Source organism: Caretta caretta, chromosome 16, assembly GCF_965140235.1.
Source record: "Caretta caretta isolate rCarCar2 chromosome 16, rCarCar1.hap1, whole genome shotgun sequence".
NCBI classification, from domain to species: Eukaryota; Metazoa; Chordata; order Testudines; family Cheloniidae; genus Caretta; species Caretta caretta.
In genome coordinates this window covers 7016526-7035441 of record NC_134221.1, presented here as the reverse complement: position 1 = coordinate 7035441, position 18916 = coordinate 7016526, and the positions used below count along the sequence as shown (strand labels likewise).

At 42.6% G+C, this 18916-nt stretch overlaps 1 protein-coding gene across 6 annotated transcripts in view; it reads right to left on the bottom strand.

Moving 5' to 3' along the window:
- EHMT1 (euchromatic histone lysine methyltransferase 1) overlaps nt 1–18916 on the bottom strand; it is a 169873-nt gene that overhangs the window by 117635 nt on the left and 33322 nt on the right. The window contains exon 3 of one of the 6 annotated variants that reach the window (XM_075120509.1): nt 37–186. The exons of 3 other annotated variants lie outside the window; for them this stretch is intronic. The gene's annotated coding sequence lies outside the window, so the exon portion shown is untranslated. Of the gene's footprint in view, nt 1–36; nt 187–1982; nt 2002–14145; nt 14275–18916 lie in introns of those variants that run through there. 2 more of the 6 variants (XM_048822541.2, XM_048822543.2) reach the window with 2 other exon arrangements.

Genomic DNA, 18916 nt, shown 5'->3' with positions numbered 1-18916 from the left:
CATGGCACGTGAATTAAATTTCCAGAATTCCCCTACCTCTGTGGTTCTGTCTGAAGAGAGCTGCTGTTTCCTTCCAGATCCTGACTTCAGGCCTATAACTCCTTCAGCCACAAATCCATCTCACTCTATGGGTGCAGCTTCCACCCTGGAGCATGCTCAGTAAAGGCATCTTCAGCCATTTCAGAGCTTTAATGAAATGTAAGCATAAGGAAGTGTCATTAGCAAAAAAGGTGCAGGATTCATCATGATCCAGTCAACCTCACTGTTTCCATCCACTGTGTCATCAAGGTTAATCTTTCAATATGTGGAATGCAGGCTGCATTTTCAGTTGTCAAGCATTATTTTAGAACAAAAGCAAGGAGAACATCTTGTCTCTGGCAAGCTTTATGCAAAAAGTAGCATTTAACAGTGACACTGAAACTAGCATATTTTCACCTTAGGCCTTTCACAGATGAGAACATTTTCATAAGAAGTCATTAAAAAATGCATTTACAGCAGACTTAAACTGATGCTTTGAGTGCACTATGCAAATAGTGCTTTTCATCTTAAAACTAAATCTACATTAATTTAGTCTATATTACCTGGAAAACTATTCCAAAGGAAAGTTACAACGCATGATGGGAAAAGAAAATTGCAACATACATCAAATTAATTTTTAAGAAACCAAACAAACAAGGATATTTGTTGTTGTCCAGTCAACCCTCAATTCATTTTTCAACACTAGTTCAGCAAAATACATAGAGTATTTTTTCCCTCCAAACTTCTTTACAAATTACAAAATACACAAAGTCACTGAATATTGAAGTCCATCGGGCATTTTTCACTGGCACAGTGCAAATCTTGTGAACTACTCTTCTTGTGAAAACGATGAACTTTCTTCTGTAAACCTTCACTCCTTACTGACGTGAGTAGTCCCATTAGTTCAACAGGGCTACTTACATAAGGAAAAACTAGTTGTATGAGTAACGGTTTGCAGGAATGGGCACAAAACTAGCCATTGGCCCTGACAAAGTTTTATTTTACACCCTACTCCTTATCTTGGGTCTTAGCCAAAAAACCTCTGGACACTGAAATCAGTTAACCGTCCATGCGCACCACTACTTGACACTGGGGTTTTCTATGCATCCCATAACTAACACTTCTTTAGTTCATGTACAGTGTCTACTTCAATGCAACTGTTTTGGGCCTTCGAAGAACAACCTGATATTCACAACACAGCATTTCACAGAATCCCTGGACTAGCTTAGCGGGTAACTGGGTCAGGAGAGTGCCTCTTTTTCTAAGCTAAATTTCCAAGGAGGCAAATTAGAGCCACCCGAATGACAAAAAGGGGATTCAAATATATTTAATGAAATAAACCAAGTTAAAGGTACCGTTTTCATCTATCTACAGCATACTCACATGCCAGGTGGACATTTCTCGCATGTAGCTTACATTTGGTATGCAATGAATTGACAATTTATATATACACACACGCACACAAATTCAATATAGCACTCCACAGCCAATTAGTAGTTTTTAGCTTTAACCAAATTATTTTGGGGGTAGTAAAGTGTTGATGATGGCTTCCCGTTCACTTTCAAAGTATTGACATTCACTATTCACACATCCTTTTGAGCAGAGCATCAGTGAGATGCATTTCACCAGAGTATATTTTGGAGTACAACGCAGTTGGTAAAAAGAACAGGAGGACTTGTGGCACCTTAGAGACTAACAAATTTATTAGAGCATAAGCTTTCGTGAGCTACAGCTCACTTCATATCCGATTATGCTCTAATAAATTTGTTAGTCTCTAAGGTGCCACAAGTACTCCTTGTCTTTTTACGGATATAGACTAACACAACTGCTACTCTGAAACCTGTCATTATGCAAGACAGTTAGTAAAGTGACCCATGATAAATTTACTATGTAAAAAGTGTGTGTTTATATCCACGCAAGCCTTTAGTTCTCCCAAAACATTTCATCATATCACCCATACTCACAAACTGAAGTAGCAATTTGGCCCCATGACACTTTCTTTATGGGGATGTGTTGTAGGTCCGTCATTTTCAGTGCAGGTCAGTGTTCTCCTTACATCATAATAGGCAAATCTAAGATATTATATAGGTTTTAATTACACACAAATTGGCATAGCCTGCTGACGAATTCCATCCCCTCCTCCTCTCTTTACCTTTAAATTGAAGGTAATTTAAAAATAATATGCAGACCATATAATCCTGCGGCATGTCTGCTAAATGTAAGCGTTTGCAACTCGTGCAGCTCAAGCATGTCAGGTTTGTTTCCTTGGAAACAAAGACCAATTTTTAAGCATTGCCTTTTTTAAAAAAAATATAAGGAAGATGCACCTGCAACTCTTGTTGATAAAAAGGAATTAAAGCTGCTTCACATACCATCAAGGTTCTTACAGAACTATCAACAGTCAGACAGTGCAGCAAGCCAATTGTTCATTAAGGGGACAGACTGGCTTGCAACTATATAAAACCCCGTTTTCAGTAGCTATCTGCCCAAGGCATTTGCTTTGTTTCCCTGTGAAGTGGTAGAGAAAGAAAGAACGGAAATCAAGATTCAATCCCATACCCTAGACTAGGTATTCTGTTTCCAGTGGATGTGCAGACTAAGTGGGAAACCCTTAACACAGTTCCACAAGGTATGTTAGCACAGTTCAAAATACACCTGCCATCAACGCAGCTCCAGCAGAAACAGTAACCTTTCCCAGATTTGTTTTGTTAGTTTTATCTCCAAAACTTCAGGCCAAGGGCATGCATTAGGGTTTATGGGCAAAGGCAGCCTTACTACTCAGTCATAACTCTTCTCGTAGGGCTGTTCACACGGAAAGGTCCTCGAGCTGAAGGCCAATTGGGGCTGCAGGAAGTGGCACAGGCCAAGGGACGTGCTGGCCGCCCTTCCCGCAGCCCCCATTGGCCTGGAGCGGTGAACCGTGGCCAGTGGGAGCCACAATCAGCTGAACCTGCGGACGCGGCAGGTAAACAAACTGGTCCGGCCCGCCAGGGGCTTTCCCTGAACGAGCAGCGGACCGGCTTTGAGAATCACTGAGCTAGAGCCTGATCTGCCAAGGTGCTGAGCACCTGCAACTCCCATTGACTTCATCTGGAGTTGCTGGGACTTGGCACCTCTGAAAATCAGGACTCAGAAAGTCGAATGAATACATATAAAAGAGCAAATAAAGTGATGGCTCCTAATGCATATTCTTCTGAAGACTGACTCAGCACAGAGTTCATCTTAAAACAAGCTGGGACTCAAGGCCAGCTTGCAATCTCTGCTTGAGTTGATGTGGGCCTGATTCTGCTCTCCCTTATATGTGTTTAAATCACAAGTAACAGCAATGAAATCAATGGAGAAACTGATGTGAGAAGCTGATGTGAGAGGAGAACTGGCCCCAGCATACCTCATATTGTTATTCTGAATGCAACCCGCAGTGTGGTTGATGCCCAGGAAATCAGGCAAGCTACAGAGAAGGGGAAAGGGATGCAACCTACAAACCTCTGTCCTATTTAAATTGTCTTTTAATGGTAAAAGCTAAGTGTTTACCTTTACTTGATCTACAAAAACAAAGCAAACCACCTTCAAGTCCTTGTAATTGATGACTTATTGTTATAGTAGATTATAGATCCCCAGAATACAGCCACATCACCAATATCTAGTAAAACTGCACTTCTTTCTTGCAAATGGAGAGCAAGGCATTGAGACCTCCGTGCCATCAATCACCTAATTTTCAACAGTACTCTGTCCAAAGCTTCAGCAAGGTTAATCTGCAACGAGTATGCTTGGAAACGTTTAAAAATCAGGCCTTCAGCTCTTATCCATCAGAGGGTTTTAGAAGAGGCTTTCTGCTTGAAAATGCCAATTTACTGATGGAACGACCTTGTGACCCACTGGAACATGCTCATAGTAGAACCTAGGCAGTAGCCTGAAGGGTAAAATTTGACATTAAAAACATGCATGTGTCAAGGGAAACTGCCCTAGATCAGTGGTTCTCAACCTTTCCAGACTACTGTGCCCCTTTCAGGAGTCTGACTTGACTTGCATACCCCAAGGTTCACCTCACTTAAAAACTACTTGCTTACAAAATCAGACATAAAAAGCACCGAAGTGTCACAGCTCACTATTGCTGAAAAATTGCTGACTTTCTCATTTTTACCATATCATTATAAAACAAAGTGATTGGAATATAAATATTGTACTTACCTTTCAAAATGATACTTGAGCTTATTTTTCACTTGTGAAGCCGAAACCCAAGTACCACCACCCGTAACTTAGCTTCGGGAGGGCCCCTGTGGCGTGGGGCCCTGGACAACTGCCCTGCTTGCTATCCCCTAATGCCAGCCCTGTGTACGTTTCCATGATGTTACTGTGCATTGCCCATGTCCTGTCCATGACTTTTAGTAAAAAAAAACCCATGCCAAAATCATAGGATTATAGATAGAGCAGTATAAACAAGTCATTGTCTGTATGAAATTTTAGTTTGTACTGACCTTGCTAGTGCTCTTTATGTAGCCTGTTATAAAATTAGGAAAATATCTAGATGAGCTGATGTACCCCTGGAAGTTCTCTGCGTACCCCCAGGGGTACGCGTACCCTTGGTTGAGAGCCATTGCCTTAGAGCATGAAGCTCTATCTTAAAAGCAAATCCATTGTCAGTACATTGACTTTTCAATTGACAGGGAATGGCATTTAACTGGTTTAACGCAATTTTCCAATCATAGCCCAGTCTGAAATACTGTAATACCAAAGGCAAATTCTCTAGCCATCCCCCCACAAATGTACCTCTTCACCTCCTGCAGCTTATTCTTATAATACTAGATTTGTCCAAACCAATGTAGATGTTCTTGGAGGCTTTGACAATTTCCAAGCCCTAATTATCTATGTGTCTCAACTACAAAGACACATTAAATACCCAAAAGAGCATTTAAAATCACCTAAAAGTGGATATAAGGAAAGATTATAATCTTCTTAATTTTATTACTACAAATAATAAAAATACTTAGCATTTTTCATCTCTAAATCCCAAAGTGCTGTATAAAAGGTGGCGATAATGAAACTTGCCCATTTTATAGATAAAAAAACTGAGGCACAGAGAGGCAAAGGCCAAAAGTTTGAAAAGTGGCCTTAGGCTATGTCTATACTACCCTGCAGTTTGGACTGCGGGGGTGTGAATAGCAGAGCGCCCCAGAGTGCTGATCTGTAACACCCCCATGTGGATGCTGGGAGCACAAACTAAAAGGTTCCTCGTCACACAAACAAAAACCTCTTCAGAACAGGATTATGTTAATGTGACCTAGGAACCTTTTAGTTCATGCTCCCCCAGCATCCACATGGGGGTGTTACAGTTCAGCACTCTGGGGACACTCTGCTATTCACACCACTGCAGGGTCCAGACTGAAGGGTGGCATAGACAAGCTCTTCGTTTAGTGTACTGAGCATGAGGATGGGTCTTCAGGGACCTAGATTCTACTCCAGGCCCTGCCACTGATTCACTGTGTCACCTCGGGCATGCCACTTTAGCCAACATTTAGGACACTGCTTTTGGTTTCCCAATTTGAGATACTTTGGGTCTGACTTCAAAATTCAATGGGATTCGGGCATCTAACTCCTTTAAAAATCCCAGCATTAATTATTTTAAAACAAGAGTAAATATTACCAAACAGAAGGAGCAGTGATGTTATTTTTTCTTTATATATTCCCCTCTCCAAAAATAACTTTTAGTTGATGGGGAAAATTTGTACACAAAATGTATTTAAACAAAAAGTTACACTTTTAATCAAGGCACTTCTTTTTATGATAACTGCTCAACCAGTATTTAAACCTGACTGCATCCTGCTGTTTTAGAGTTTGTGACACTCGGACACTAACCGGTCAGTGTCACAAGAGGTCACCCTTCAAGAAGTTAGTCACTGCCAGCAGCAAGCTCAGAAAAACCACTTGTTGTGAAAATTATTTCTTTGCTGGAGTGGCAGGGACAGCCCAATAGGGTCAGGCAGCTGACAGCAGGAATTGCTACATCACATGGTTTGTACCAATAAACATTTGCCAGTTTTTTAGGTAACAATGTAATATGGCAACAACAGGATATGTAAAAATATCAGGTCAGACCACTTGCTTGTTAACAAGTTTAAATATTGCCTCCCGTTCTCCCTTTCTTCTGCACCCTTGTTAGTGCCCCAGCACATGCTGCTTGCAAATACCTAAGTAACAAAGAATGAATGCTTGGGGCCACTCGTGTTCCTGGAGATGTGTGAACACTAATTTAAAAGAGGAAAGGTAGCCATGGAATTTGGTGTACTGGCCTATTTAACCATCCTATTTAAATATGTTTCATAATTTGCCATGACAAAGGCCCAACATTCATCTTCTATAAGAATAAGCCTTTGTCATGGCAGAAAATGGGGAGTATAGGAAGTAGTTGCTGTTCCTAAGGGCTTGTCTACACTTACCAGGGGGTTCGACATGCGGCGATCAATGCATCGGCAGTCCATTTAGTGGGTCTAGATCACTCTCCCGTCGACTCCTGTACTCCACCTGAACGGGAAGCGCAGTCAACGGGAGAGCGTCTCCAGCTGACATCGCATAGTGTGGACCCTGCAGTAAGTAGATTCAAGTACGTCGACTTCAGCTACATTCAACTACACGGCTACCCTCTGATATGTTATTCATGAAGCTGAAGTTGCATAACTTAGATCGATCTCCCCCTGTAGTGTAGACACGGCCTCAGTCTGCCATAGGCTAGCTGTCTGATCTTGGCCAGGAAGATGTGAGGCTTTATTTGTTAACATCTGGAGTGGCTTTGAGACCTTCAGAGAGAAGGTGCCAGATAAATGCAAAACATTAGTAGTATTATTCTGAGTTTTCAGAGTGCTGTGTTAGGCAAAGTGGCCACTTGCTTTTGAAATGTTTTCAATTCAGCAATCCAGCCTCTCTGCTATTCTCTGCTTTCTCGCAGACACAGTAGCTCATATCTGTCCTTGGTGTAAATCCAGCGACGTCAAAGGAGTTACACTGGGGTGAACTTTGTCTACCGACAAAAACTACTCTTTCTCCAACTCTCATTGGGCAAGAAAAATGCAAAGGCCCAGGGCTCAACATGTTGATGTTTTGTACTAGGCTCAGACTAGCTCTCCAGGTGCTGAGCTTTACAACTGTGTATTGGGTTCTGGCCCTGAAGTACAATCCTGCATCGAGGGTACGGCTGATCTTTGGAACAAGGGGCCGGATCCTCTGTTTTCCTGTACCTTGTGCGGTCATTGACACCAGTGCAGTACTATTCTAACTTGGTAGCATTTTACACCCCACTTTGCATAAGTGTGACCGCACAGTGTGCATGGGTAATGGAGAATCAGGCTCAAGATCTTTTAAGGCAGGAAACCTACTCACAGGTGTCATCAACAATCTGATCACTCAGGCCTCAATTAAATAAACTCAAGTCAGCTTGCTTTCCTCCAGCAGCTGGGTAACATTTCCCACTTGGTAAGTGAAAGCTCTGCAGTTTCACGTGAGGCTTATTAGTAGCTGGATCATTCCTAGTACGTGCTCACTTGATCTCATCCAGAAAACCAGAATTAGCCTTAGTGAGGATACTTCAGACTCAGTTGACTGAATGGCTTTGCTCAATTTATCCCTGTAGGCCTTTGATCTAATCACTCCTGTTGTACTTCGGGAGTTAAATCTTGTTTTCACTTACCCCATGAGGGTAGGATTTAGCCAATCAGAAAGATTCCCAGGACCAGCCATCCTATTCCTACAGTCAGCAGTAGAAAACATGCAAACCAGAAACCTTTTCACTGCAGTGAGGTGTGTGTTTTATACAGCGTTACCACGGCGCATTCATTAGGCTTCAGCACAGTCTGTGTGGTGATCTTTCCCCAAACAGGTTAATGTCAAGCTAAATACTGGTAGATCACCTTGCAAATATTATTTAGCTCCTTTATTGAGCCCCTGGTGTCTTTAGCTGTCACTAGAGAGCAACAGCAACAAGGGAACTGCGAATCTGGGCTGGCAAAGCACCTCACAGCCTCAACTACACAAGAAAACAAGGGTCGATCCTGCCACCCTCACTTACTCACATTACGTAGTACTTTCCTCCACAACGGTCCCACTGAAATCTATGGGACAACTTGCAAAGTAAGACACCACTCAGTATAGGGTTGGCAAAATGTGGTGCATAGTGAAACACCTTTCTAGGAAGTAAAATAATCTTTTTCATTCTTTGTGTATACTTTGTACCATTCCACTTCATGAGTGAAAAGCCCAAACATTACAGACCTTAAATAAGGCCCTGACCCTGCAAAAGAAAATCATGGCGGCAGATCCCAGGGCCCACCTGGAGCCTTAATCAAAGTCAACAGGGCTCCTCAGAGATGTCTGCCTACATCCATCTCTCTGCAGGGTTGGGGTTTAAGCAATAAGCAAACGTATGATCTAAATGCAAATGTATCTTAAACCTTGTCTGCTTGTAGGGAATCATCGTGTGGTTGTGGGAGGGATTGCTGAGTAGCATTTTCCCTTTCTCTCCACTTAAAGGGGGTGGGGAGAGGCCCATTCGGGCACCTCATGATAACAACTATATAAACTCAGATGGTTATAATGGCAAAATCCCTTTGGCATTGCCATTACTGTGCTAGGATTTTTGATATTCCCCCTTCCTGACGTGCCTCAGATGTTGGTGTGAAACCTACAAGGGTGAATATTTACAGGTCAGTAAACTGACATGCCTGGAGCTCCAGACCTTATTTTAAAACTTCCTTTAGAAGGAATAGTCTGAAAGATCAGTTTTAAGGCAATCTAAAACGCCTGTCATTTCAGAAAACATTCAATGCTCTTCATCCATTCTGGAGTGAATAAAGCTTTGCTGGAATTCCGATTCAGTGCTGTACATTACATATCTAAATCTAGATATGCCTCATTCCAGAGGACTGGAATGGATGTCATGAATCAAACAAGCAGCCTTCATCCATCCCAACACACAAACAAAAGAAACATGGTTCACAGTCATAAATAATAAAAGTATATAAAAACCTTTATTTATCCCTGCTTCAGTACAATTCCAATGCCCCAGTCAGTAGCGAAATGCTAATCCCACATCTTCATAAAGCAGAACTCTCTCTGTAGTGAGGGATGCTACTAAATCAGACATTCTGTTCAGATCTAAATTGTGGAAAGTGAACACTCGCACGCATGCTAAACAAATGAGAGAGTCGAGTGGATTTTTCACTCCGTCATTTCTAGCACATTTTTATTTCTGTTGCAGTCATTTCTTTTGTCCCTCGTAATGCTACTGTGCAGTTATGCTTAAGTCTAGGCATCTCTCACTCTATTTGAGGAAAAGGAAGGGGAAATAGCTACTGTCACTTTGCTTATAAAAACTACATCCAAACAGTACTCCATCAGGATCATAATGGATTTAAAGTTGCTGAATCCTGGTCATTGGTGGTTTTTAAGAGCAGGTTAGACAAACAGCTGTCTGGGATGGTCTAGGTTTACTTGGTCCTGCCTCAGCCCAGGGAGCTGGACTTGATGGCCTCTTGAGTCTCCAGTCCCACATTTCTGATTCGATGTCAGCCCATGCACTGATAGTCCTCATCTTGCCATGCAAAATATTGAACCAGGTTCTTTGTCGGATTTACAGAATGCACTGAGAAGAGTGATAGCTAAAGCTCTGGCTAAGGAGTCTGTTCCATGAGGTACCCTACCCAGACAGCCATTTTCAGTGTGCCATTACATTGCAACCTACCTCGTAGTGCTTATCAATGGCACGCTTATTTCCAAATCCAACTCTCACACTGCCTGGTTCCCAAACTCCCCTGTAAATGTTACATTCATTGAAAACAGGGGCACCTCCAGAGAGGGGAAAAGTTTTTAAATTGTGTCTGTGTCTTCACTGCAAAAAAAGAGGTGCATCTTTGACACTGAGATGGCTCACTTATGATAGCCAGCTTGACAGAAAATCCTAATAGAGAGAAGACACTGTAGTTTTTATCTTGATGTTGCTAGTCGAGGTGAACCCCAGGTCGGATGTATAGTGTTGACCTACACTAGCTACACTGAGGTCAAACCTACCTATATCTTGTCTCCACTGGGGTCTCATATTAAGATAGCTATTTCACCACAGCTATCTTGATGTAAAAACACATCTCTTTTAGAAGTCAAGATGGAGCCTAAGATTGTGATAGTCATTTTATAGTGTTAAAGAACAAGCAAGGTAGACAGGCTATTGCCATGCCTTAGGAAGCATGAGTTACACAGAATATGTATTCACTAGCACAGAGTATAATCCTCCTAAACTCTCTTTCCACATGGCCATTCACATGCTTTATCAGGGCCTCTAAGCATCAAGACATTACTCAGCCAGCTGTAGTGTCTTAAATGAGGGGAATCTTCTGCCTCCACAGGGGGGTAGGTTGGGGGAAGGGCAGGGTCATCCCTCCCAGGCCAATGCCAGCACAATTTTCAGATTTATTTTTTCAACAGCCAAATCACCATTTAATCATGGGTTCGAATGATGGATAAAGCAAACATCTTGTTACATAATACAGGGGTAAGTTACTAGGTCTTGCTTCTTCCCCTCCTACATCCTTTGCCCTTTTCATCCATTCTCCACCTTTCAGTCTGTATCTTTAGGTGTCTTTTCTTCAGTCTTTTTTTAACATCTGTGCTTTCTCTTCCACTAGTTTGTCTATAATTGTTCATCCCCTTACATGTTTGGGTGCATTTCTCTTCTTCCTCATCGCTCTATGCCAAGTTTTTCTTCTTCTGATCTGGTCTCTCTTCCCTTATTTTTACCTTCAGTGTTTTCTTTCTCCTCCCCCCCCACCCTCCATTTCTAATCCTCTTCCTATAGACCCCTTCAGATGGTAGTTGGAGCACAGATCCTGCTGGTCCTCAGAATGCAGGGGATGATGGTGTCTAGGCAGCAGAGTTAACTGGCAGCTGCTGTCCTCCAAAAACAGGTGAGCTTGCTTGAAAACTCTGCCAAATCCCCTGTCCTGGTCTCAGAAACTGTAAAATTCAAACCACAAAACACATATACACCCTCCTCTGAGCCAACCAGTGAAGAGGAAGCCCAGCTTACTAGGACCCGTTTTCCCACTCTGACTGTATGTACAGGATTCCAATGAACATTTCTTTCTTTAATTTAACCTAAGGATAGACACAGATCTTCTTCCTTGTTAAGCGCCCAACCAGTAGAATGTGTGTGTCTGGCCAGGGAATAGGGGGAAGGGCTCCTGGCTTTTTTGAAGCTCTTCCAACCTCTTACCCTTGGAGTGACGGAACAGCCACTAGAAAGGGCTAGTTATACCAGAATAATTATCCCATTATATATATATCGGTGTATGTCCCCATGTGGACACACTATTCTGGAATTAAAGTGACTTTATTCCAGTATAATTACTCCACTTAAAAAGCCTGGATTTATCCCAATATAACTGTAGCAGAATAATTATCTTGCTGTAACTATGCTGGGAAATTTCCCTAAAAATTGGTGGAGGAAATGAATTTTGGAATTAAAATCTCCCCTCAAAAAAGCCTTTGTAAACTAGGACCCTTGGAAATACAGGGTTCCTGTTCATTTCTATTTGTCTGGATTCTCTGCTAGGTCACAGTCCCTACCTCTTACATCAGATGTTTTTTACTCTTGGGCACAGGCACTGTAAGTATCCCACTACAGACTAAAGATTCCAGTGCCTAAACCATCGAATTAAACACTCCAGCATCCAGATTTACTCTGAAAAGGTGAGGAGTACTTGTGGCACCTTAGAGACTAACCAATTTATTTGAGCATGAGCTTTCGAAAGCTCATGCTCAAATAAATTGGTTAGTCTCTAAGGTGCCACAAGTACTCCTTTTCTTTTTGTGAATACAGACTAACATGGCTGTTACTCTGAAATCTGAAAAGGTGAAGAGCACCCAGGTGCAGAAGGTCTGTGCAAGACAGCATCTAATCCTCGCATTGTTACTGTGGGGGGAGGAGGCAGAATGGCCATGTGTCTGCATCCTTATCCTCTGTGCACCATGGCAGAATTGAGCCCAGGTGCAGAGCCCTCTGGCCCCAGTCAAACAAAGCACTTTAAGGAGGATTGTTCACATGCTTACAGCGGTTTGCTGGGCTGGAGCAAAGTAAGCCAGCAGTTTGCAGGAGCCAGCTCCATGTCTGGGTACTCTCCATCAAACCTGATTAGGCTGGCACAGAGGGACTACTGGACTGGCACTTGGATACAGTAACCAGAACTCCCACATAGGGACACAGATAGGCTGTGACCACTTACCAGTCCGCAGAATGGAAAACCAATTATGCCTGTACTCATGTCTCTGGGGTAGATTTTGTCCCTCCCCCATCCGCAGCGGCATTCCTAGCACAAAACCCAATTAATTGTGGTTTGTGTGGTATGCAGGAGAAAGAGGGGAGATGGGAGGGATGAATTTCAGCCAGCACCCCTGAAGAACCTATATATCAATCATAGGAAAGCATCAGTGCTCCAAAGCCCACAGTTCTGGCGCATTTCACAGCCACCAAGAAGAATCCTTTGAAACCTATTTCCCTCCTGCAGCTGGCTGGCTTTCCTCCCCACCCTCCATCGCATGCTGGTTTATTACTGTATCTTTTATTGAAAAATTTAGAGTGATGCCATCGCCAGGTGCCTTATATTCATCAAAAAAAGAAAATTCCACTAATTGATTTTTCAGCATTATGCCTTAGCAACCTGATTTGTTATTGTAGGGTTGCTCATGAGAGCTAGGCAACTGATGCCAATTTTTAAATTTAAAAAAAAAAAAAAAAAAAGGAAATTGCACTGACTAGTTATTTATTTATTTTTATCCAAACCCTCAAATAGAAAGAATTACATGGAGTTTTAAGACAGGACAAAAAAAAATTGATCGAGTTATGGGCCTCTTGACCTTAAACAGTGCCCCTTTTAAGTCGGAGTGATCACATATTCAACTGACGGGGTGCGAATGCTACCCACTCACCGATGGGGCAGCGACAACACAATGCTGTTTAGTAACATTCTTCTGGAATTATTTCCACGGTAAACATCTGATGAAGTGAGCTGTAGCTCACGAAAGCTCATGCTCAAATAAATTGGTTAGTCTCTAAGGTGCCACAAGTACTCCTTTTCTTTTTGCGAATACAGACTAACACGGCTGTTCCTCTGAATTCTGGAATTATGCTATTTAAGAAACTGCACCGACTTTTCATCTAGATGCCCATTTTAATACAAGGTCATCTGAAAACCAAGGCAAAAATCCAAAATAAGGACACAACTTTTTTTAAAAATGAGCCTATTTACCACGGTTCCCCTCATTTCTATCTTTAAAAAAGAAAATAATAAACAAAAACTATTATTGAACTCTGGAAAACGTAACATCCAAAGTAAACTGTCCCCAAAATGCTATGCAACAAATCCACCCAGCTCTAATCTTATGAATGGTTTCAGAGTAGCAGCCATGTTAGTCTGTATCCGCAAAAAGAAAAGGAGGACTTGTGGCACCTTAGAGACTAACACATTTATTTGAGCATAGGCTTTCGTGAGCTACAGCTCACTTCATCGGATGAAGCTGTAGCTCACGAAAGCTTATGCTCAAATAAATTTGTTAGTCTCTAAAGTGCCACAAGTCCTCCTGTTCTTTTAATCTTATGAATGTATCCCAAGGCACTGTGGTTTGTAAGCTACATTTCATGGCTCTCTTTACCTACCTACTTCGACACTCAAAACGGCTAAGGGTTGCCTTAATTCTGCTTCATTAAAGAGAGAAAGACTTGGTGGGACTCACCACAGGCAATTTAAAAAAAAAGAAAAATCAATTGACTTTGCAATTCGTGGCCTTACCTGCTTCTGAAGTAACTCATGAAAAGGGAGTATTTCCAACAGCAGCAGCATGCAAGCAAAAGGCAGCACCTTAGAAATGGCACCACACACAGCACAAATGAAAAGTGCAAAGGTTCCATGCTACCAGAACTAGCCTGGCCTTCAGCAGAGCAGATAAAATATCAGAGACACAAACTACTGATATGTGCTGCTAAGCCATTTAAGTTTAGAGAAGCATTTCCTCTAAGACAGTCTTTAGAAAACCCCAAAGGATTGAAGAATCAGCAGTAAAAACCTCTTAAATAAAGCTCGACGTGATCCATACCTCTGTTTAGCTGTGCTGGCTTTTAAGATTTTCATCAAGGATTTCAGAGGCCTACACTGGTCTGTCCATGAGTTCCAACCCCACGGTAGGTGCTGAGGAGCATGCTCAGTGAGAGCTTTCTTACAATGCTCCACAGCTTCCTTCAGCTCATGGCACTGCAGTTGTGCTAGCCAGCTGAAGAGGAAGTGAGTGGAAGCAAGGTGCAGGAGATACTGTGTTGCTCTTTGGATGTTTCAGGGGGAAAGGAAGCAAATATTTCCCTTGCAAAACGGAGAAACTGGGACAGTTCTAAGCACTCCAGATCAGGTCTCGGACTAAACTAAGAGATTAATCATTAAGCGATTAAAATGTGCAAACATTTTGCTTGGTGTTCCGACTGCCACATTTAATATTTCAAACATCCACGCCAATATTATTCCTTCATTTAACATAACTGGATTGCGGATACATTTCCAACAGATTAAACCACAGAAATATCCACATGTTTTAATGAGGATTTGGCACTATTCAAAGCCAAACAGATTTTAGCAATATTTGTAGGCCATAAATTCTTTCAAAAGAAGGAAGGAGGGGAAGAAAACCCAATGGTAACATATCTGCATTCCCTACATTAGAGCCTTTTTGAATTTTAAATGCAAATTAAAAACCCTAAATATTTAGTGCCATGATAATTCCAGCAACATCTGGACAATTTTCTCTGCCTTGTAAAAGATTTTAGCCAGCTTTTTCTGAGACTCAGTCCATGTTGTTCACACAGAAAAGGCTTCTTTTACATTTGCATGCTTCAATCAGATTCTGTAGTTTCTATGCCAACATGCATTTGTAATTCTTTAAAAAGAGCATTTGGGAGGGGAAAAAAGAGCCTGAAACATGTTAAAGGGTTGTTTTTTTCCTGTCCAAGGCATCCATTCCCATTTTCTCTGAGCCACGGTAGCCTAAAAAAGGCCATGAAGCCATGATCTTAGCTATTTGAACATTTCCACCTGCTTTAATGTGCAGTGGCAACTCAGAAAGAGGACACGAAAGTTTATTCAGTCTGTCTGGGTTTTTCAAAAAATTATTATTCCAGCTCTCCATCCAGGATTTTGGAACAGCAAAAACTGTACACCAGTGAATCCTGATGAGATAGTTCTGGGTTAGGAATGACCGTGGCCACAATCCTGCAATTTGAAGCACATGGGTAGACCTCAGTACCATCGCACTGATTTCACTGGAACTCTGTTTGCCTACAAAGGTCCCTCTGCCGGGATCAGACTGCAGAATTGGGGCCTATGCATGTTCTCAAACTCAAAGTAAAAGTACTGAGAGGCAAACCACAGCTGTTGAAATATTACTGGGAAACACAGTAGTTTGTTTTTTTTAAACCAGCCATAAGCAACAACCCCGCCACACCCTGCAAACTCTTCTAATTTTATAGCCTGCACTCGTGCTCAGAACTATGCAGAACTGTAAAGTTAAAGGTGCAGCTGCCATGGAGTCAAAGAAAGCCGCAACCAGGAGAAAAAACAGCTTAAGAAAATCATAGGGATATGTATCACCACACTTGGGGGGGGGGGGGGGACGACACCTTTCTGAACACACTATCACTGTGGTTTTCTGTTTCACCTAAAGTTCATGCATAGTATGTGGCAATGCCTTTGAATCTATTCTTATAACACCGAGATGCCAAGAGCTCATTAAGAAGTTACCCACTGGAAAATACACAGGCTAGATGGCTAAGCCTGAAGAAGAGTTGAAATGGGCCTTCCCCATGGATATGCAGAATTGACATGGCTGTTTCTTAACAAGGAATCTCTTGTTGCTCACTAAGAAGAGAAAAAACAATGAGGAGTCCTTGTGGCACCTTAGAGACTAACAAATTTATTTGGGCATAAGCTTTCGTGGGCTAGAACCCACTTCATCAGTTGCAGGGAGTGAAAATACAGGAGCAGGTATAAATACATGAAAAGATGGGGTGTTGCTTTACCAAGTGTGAGGTCAGTCTAACGAGATAAATCAATTAACAGCAGGATACCAAGGGAGGAAAAATAACTTTTGAAGTGGTAAGAGAGTGGCCCATTACAGACAGTTGACAAGAAGGTGTGAAGCTTATGCCCAAATAAATTTGTTAGTCTCTAAGGTGCCACAAGGACTCCTTGTTGTTTTTGCTGATACAGACTAACACGGCTACCACTCTGAAACCTGTCACTAAGAAGAGAAGCTGCATGGACAGCACTGGCAGGTTTTTCTGTCTACAGGGATGCCTGACCATTTTCTCATCTTTCAGGTCTGGGGGGAGAAAAAGCAGAAGGCAGTGTTTGGTGATCCATTTCAGGGATCATAGTAGTTAGGGATGGAAAAGATCTATTGGATCCTCAAATCCATCCCCTCTGCATGAGCAGAGTATAGTCCCCTAACACAGGAGGTGTCAGACTGTAAACTGCTGCTATGATCAATCCGAGCCATGAGACCAAGAGGAAGTACTCCTGGGTGAAATCCTCCCACTGACTTCAACTGGAGTTTTGGGTGCACAAAGCATTCAGGACGGGCCCCTCGAAATTTGGATGGCAGGGGAGCTAGAACCAATGAGAGAGCGTTGGCTGACTATGGGATAAACTATAGTATTTGAGTATCACATACGTGTAGGACCCTATTGGCTTTGTAGAGCTGTATGCCTACGCAGTCTGCTAATTTTTATCACTACCACTTCATTGTGTGCCAGCCCCACGGTTTTTTGTTCCTTCCTATGCTGATGCAAGAAACCTGCTTGAAATACAAGTTTATTTCTTTTAGGGGTACGCACCTGTCACCCCAGAAAAATGAGCAATGCCACAGATTAAGAGCTCAGCCTCGTCTCCCTCAGGATGAAGAGTGTGCATCTGTGTTACTGATCCTGCAGTATTTGGGTTTAAACATAACACCTGCAAAGCCACACAGCTTCGGGGATGAATTTGTGAATGGGCAAAGGAGAAAGTGAACGTGTGGAGATATATACATCTGCACAGATAGTCAAGTCAAGTGTGTTAGTCTGAGTGTCTTAACCAGTCAACAGATGAGGGAAAAGCATTGTACACGTCCAGGGTGGAACCTTTTTGATAAGTGCAACCTGCAAATATGCGACCTACATCTTCTAATAGGCCATGGTGGAAAAAGGGGGAGTCATGATCATTCCACCTCCAAAGGGATTGATTTCTACCCAAAGATGGAGTACCCAAAGATGGGGCTGAAGTCCAGGGCCCTAAGCCTCGTCAACTAGGGCTGAAGCCAAAGCCTGAGCAACTTAGCTTCGCGGCGGGCTCTGTGGCATTGGGCCCCAAGCAACTGCCCTGTTTGCTACCCCCTAAAACCGACGCTACGTTTTATATGAAGAAAATCAGTCGTTGTAACACAGGTGGGCCATGCTGAGGGGCCTCAGAAAGAAAAAGGTTGAGAACCCCTGCCTTGGGGGACTCTCCAAGTGGCCTGCCTTGAGCTGAGACAGTGGCTCAGTAAATGAAACTCATTTTTACACAGAGATAGCTGTGGCAAGTCTTGCACCCTATGGAGCAAATTCTGCAAGGTGACTTGCTGCCTAATGTCAAGAGAGGCAATACTGGACAGAACTGGTAGCCAAGCTAGGTTGGTCAGTCTCCTGGTACCTGTTATTATATGAATGGTTGCGTTCAACTGACTGTCTTCTAGTCCTGTGTGAAAAGAGCTGAGCCACACCGTGGAGCAATATTCTGCTACAGCATAGTAGAAAGCAAGCCCAAAATGCCTTAGTGTCCCCGCACTCACTCCCAAGGTAAGAGCAGCTAGTTTGCTGGTCAGGTTGTTTCTTGTCTATATTTTCAGCAAGGTTTTGGTAAGGTGTTCCTTGCAAGTCAAAGTAGAGCCCAGTGTAACACCCAGATACACAGGCTTTGGGTCATGGTCCAGCTTTCAGCATGATGTTAAGATATCAAGGGGTGTAATGCAGCTACATTCCTGTTATATACCTCACAAGTAACCTGCTTCATCAGTTGCACCAAAGCCGCAACTAACAGGCCAAATCCTACAGATCCTGGCCAGCATGGTCTCTTAAGCAATCTCAACATCTTAAAATATGGATGAAGAGTTAAACTCTGAGGGCCAGATTCTGACCTCTGTTAAACAAGTGTAAATCTACAGTAAGCACTCTGGGCCTGATTCTCTTTTGCCCTGCACTGTATGTATAACACACTGCCATTCTAATCTGGTACAGTTTTACATTTGCTTTGCCCAGGTGTAAACGATCACACACGAGGCAGTGCAACGGACAATCAGCCCCTTGACTTGAGTGGGTTACTCCAGATTGACATTGGTGGAACAGAGATCAGAGTCAGGCTCAGAGAGTGCTGGTGTCATCACACAGGGCTGTGTGGAAAACAGAGTAGGAGAGTGGCAGCAACATTAAGTCAACACAACAAGACAGGAGTGTCACACTGGGGTGGACCACACACAGACACTGACCCAGTTAGCCAAAGCCGGTGCAGCAGTGAAGCACCACAAAGAACTTGGAGGAAAGAGAGAGGTACCTGTAAAAAACTGGTCTTTTGAAAAGACTATTGAAAGTTGAAGGGGACACAAGCTAGGGTCCTGAGAAGGTCTACAATGCCCTGCAAATGTTGACCTCTACCATCCATCCTCTCTACTCTTTGTTTTGCAGATGTCAAACTGTACCGATCCATTTTGGTTAAAACAAGTCTCTGGTCTTTCAGGAGCTTTGCTGTGAACTTCATAAACTTTGATATTTCACCATGACATGATCCTCCTGTAATACACATACCTTCCA